The sequence below is a fragment of the Macrotis lagotis genome, chromosome X, assembly GCF_037893015.1.
Source record: "Macrotis lagotis isolate mMagLag1 chromosome X, bilby.v1.9.chrom.fasta, whole genome shotgun sequence".
NCBI classification, from domain to species: domain Eukaryota; kingdom Metazoa; phylum Chordata; class Mammalia; order Peramelemorphia; family Peramelidae; genus Macrotis; species Macrotis lagotis.
Window position 1 is genome coordinate 273,113,466 of NC_133666.1, and position 4,256 is coordinate 273,117,721.

The following is a 4,256-nucleotide window of genomic DNA, read 5'->3' on the forward strand; positions in this document are numbered from 1 at the left end:
TAACACAGATAAAATACTGCTTTAGTCACAGGTAAAGTGTCAAACCCTGGTGTAAGCATTTAATCTTTCATTGCCTCATTAAGCTAAGACTTTATATTGCAAATGAGCTGCTAATCTATATAAATAAAAGAAGTATCCAAACTGGGATAGTTTATTTTCCAGCAAAATCACAGACCCAGGAAAAAATTACAAACAAAATAAAAGGATTTAATAAAAATTTTGAATCCATAAACAGTCCAGGAATTATCTATATAAATAATTACCAAAATTTAAAAAAAAGAGAGGATATCATCAACAAACCAAAACTAGAAAATCAAGCAAATCAAAATCAGAAACAGAAGAAAAAAGAAAATTCCTGGTCAAGATGAATCAAGAGTAAATATTTTTAATTATATCACAAAATATAACATTATTAAAGTGCATGTTTTTATACATTAAGAAGGAAAAATCCACATTTCTATTATTTAAGAAATTATAAAGGAAAATAATTTTTAAATCTATAATTTTTTTATAAATAGAATCAATGCATCAGAATCATGATAGGCATGGATAATACTTGCTTCAAATAATTTTTGGAAAAGTCTGAATGCAGAGAGTGGTTGAATATGATCAAATAATTCCCCAAAGGAAAAATGGAAGCTATCAATAATTTGATAATGATGAAGAATATTATATTATTTTTATGTTTGCTAGAATTTTAGGGAAAATCTTTGAATCAATATTAATTAGTAACATAGACATAATTCTTCTTCTTGTCTTAATATTTTCAATCCTGCATTCATACATTAAGGATATGTTATTCTTTTGTAAAATAAGAATAGTTAATTTTTTAATAAATAATATTAATAACATTATTCATTATATTCATTAATGATCAATAAGAATTAATCAATGATAATTGTTTTATAGAGAAATATCAGCTTTCCAAATGGTAACAAAAAAAATCCATCATCATTTTTCATCACTCTCCCTTGAATTTTTCCACCTCAGTCTACCTCAAGTTTTTCCTCATATAGGGAAGCAATGATAAAAGATTGAATCAAATGTAATCCAATTTATCAATCAATAAACAAGTGGAATTATTAATACCTCCTCTAGCACAGATACTGGGAGTTGCAAGAACAAGAACCAAGCAGTCCCTGTCTAATCCAAGTTTCTTCCAAACTAACTTCTAATTTTTCCAAAACAGTTTTTATTGAAGAAAGAGTTTTTATCCCAATAGATGGACTCTTTGGGTTTATCAAACAGTAAATTACTATAATCATTTCCTGCTATTACACCTACTCTATGCCACTGATCTACAACTCTATTTCTTATCATTATCAGACAGTTTTGATGACTAATGTTTTATAATATCTTTTTAGATCTGTTAAGGCTAAGCCACCTTCTTTTGCACTTTTATTTTTTTCGGGGGGGGCATTTCTGACAAGTTTCCTTTAATGGTTGGCACCTCTTGGCAGAGGAGGAAGCAGGTAGCTAGGTGGTAGCAGGGCAGGATGCTCACTTGAAGATCTTGCCCTGATTGAAGGATTTGCCCACATGCTGGGCAAGTACTCCCGGGCCACAGTCTGGGCCTCCTCACTGCCAGGATCCAGCTTATGCTATGTGTAAGACTCGTAGTCTATCTGCCAGTCTGGACTCAGAAGAAAGGTAAGTTCCTGACCCAGGAAAATTCAGATTTCAGAAATGGCACTGCTGTTGGTGGTGCCAAAGAGGATGATGCTGGTAAAGGCGTTCTTCCTCAGCTTGTCTAAATGCTGGAATGTTCCATTGATGAGGTTGAAGTTCATGAAGGTCTGACTGAGCTCCTGGAGGAAGTGGTACTCAGAGTACCATAGGAACCAGCCCTTGTGGTCGAAGTTGTCCCAGAAGTATGGCAGGGGCATCATCAGCGTGTCCTCATTGGAGTATTTTTGCTTAAACTCATCCAACACAAAGGTACTCTTGGGCAGGTGAGCAAAGGGATCCTTAACTTTGGGCTCTGCAGTCAGAGCCTGCTCACACTCGTCCATCTCTTCCTCAGGGCCAGGAGCTGGGGTGGGGGTCAGGGCTAGCTTCTTGTCCTCCTGCTTGACCCACACACATTTTTTTTGCCTTCTCACTGTTCCTTCTCTTTTCCTGCACCAGACCTCTCCCAGCAGCCCCTACCCCAAGCTCCAGGGGGACAGCCCCAACACCAGCACCTCTGCTTCCCCGCGGACCCAAGCCCCCTTCGTCCAGCCCCACCGCTGCTCCAGCAGGTCGGCTCTCGGGCCCTCAGACTCCCGGTTCCGATTCAGCTCTCGGTCTGGCTGATCTTCCCTGGGAGCTCAGACTCACCTGCCGGTACTCAGCCAAGGCTGCTGCGGGAGACAAATCCTGAGGTAGATTTTCCTCTCCTGGCTTTTCTTTCTGGGTTTCCTGGTTCCGATTTCTTTTAAGAGGTTTGTTTCATGTGATAGATGGGGAAGAGATCAGGAGACTTTAGAACTGTGCCTGTCTTCTCTCTGCCATCTTGGCCCCTCCTTCTCTTTTCTTGAGGTATCCTTCTTAGACTGACTCTCTGAAAACTTTTTGGCATCAAACTGGACCATCTTCTCACAGAGCTTCACTTTTCCCAAAATTGCCCAGAACTGGGGCTGGTGAATGGAGGTGAGGGACCAGTGGTTGGTGTTGGAAAAGCTTGCCAAGAAAACTGGTTCCAGGTCTTGCTTATAGAGCCACAGTAGGGTGCCCGCCACTGTGATGTCAATTGGAGTCACATGCTCCCACACCAGAAAAGTCTGAGTCTTCAGGTGAGCATCCAGGAGCCCCAGAATTCACTTCATCTCCTATTTTGCATTCTCTGTGGCCTGCTTATGGTGGTGAATGATGCCCAGAGTGGGGAACACCCTGGTGCTGGCCAGGGGGACAATGTCACTGTCAGCAAAGTTGACCCATTGGATCACCTGGGCAGTCGCCTCAGGAGCAGAACCTCGGAGCTCATTGTTGCTCACATAGTGGGTGATGGCAATGCTTTCAAATACAAAGAGGCCGTCATCACCCCTCAAATGCTGGAACCTTGCCAGCAGGAAATTTTTGGAGGAAATTGGGGGTGCAGTTAGTCTGACCAAAGTGGAAATGGGGGAAACACGGACAGCATGCACATCTGAGCCCCACTGCACTGTGCAGCAATGGGGGCCTTGAAGGCCTGCCGGTTTTCAGGGTATGTGTACATGAACCTGCCCTCCATAGTGATTCCACAGTGAAAGGGTGTGGGGATGTCAGCACTGAGGCAAAGTGAGTTCCTGCATTATTTTATTGAATCCCTGGAAATTCTTGACTTTTATTTCTCCCTATGAATTTACTTACAACTTTTTCTAACTCATTAACATAATTTTTTTAGAATTTTGATTGGTATGGCACTAAACAGGTCATTTAGTTTTGGTAGAATTGTCATTTTTATTATATTAGCTCTACCTATCCATGAGCAGTTGATGTTTGCCCAGTTATTTAAATCTGATTTTATTGTGTTTTGTAATTGTTTTCAAAAAGTTTTTGATTCTGTCTTGGCAGATACACTCCCAGGTATTTTATATTTTATGAGGGTTTATTTTTTATCCTGTGACTTTGCTAAAATTGCTAATTATTTCTAGTAGTAGCTCAGCCACAATCCTGGAAGATAAACCTTGAGATAGATGATCTTCTCTTAGCTTCTCTTTCTGGGTTTTGTCAATCAGATTTCTGTTATATGAGGTTTGTTTCATATTATATATGACAGAAGATCAGGAGATTTTAGCACAGTGCCTGTCTTCTCTCCATCATCTTGGCAGGAAATCTCTGTGTACCTACATATTTTGATAAACATGTTTGCAGATTAGTAATTTTCAGTATGAGGAATTGGGATCAGGGGAAAGAGATACATAAGAGATTATTTTTATAAAGTGTTCATTAGAATCTTAAAGGTTGTATTTTTTGCGTGTGTGTGTTTGTGTCTTGATTTGCTTATAGTATCACTTTTCATTTCCAAATCATGTACTCATTTCTACCTGATCTTGATGTGACATGATAGTCTATGTGTAGTTTCTCTCATACTATTTTCCAGCTTTCTCAATAGCTTTTGTCAGTTAGTGAGTTCTTATCCCAAAAGCAGGATCTTTGGGTTCAGCAATAGATTACTATAGTAATTTTCTATTGTTTCTTTTGTACTTAATCTATTTCATTGATCCATTATATTTCTTCACCAGTATCAAATAATTTTGAGCTGCTTTATAATACAAGTTTAGATTTGGTATGCT

At 39.1% G+C, this 4,256-nt stretch overlaps 1 pseudogene; it reads right to left on the reverse strand.

The window, feature by feature from the left end:
• Positions 1-1,500: 1,500 nt before the first annotated feature.
• On the reverse strand, positions 1,501-3,211 carry LOC141501666 (elongation factor 1-gamma-like; annotated as a pseudogene).
• Positions 3,212-4,256: the final 1,045 nt, after the last annotated feature.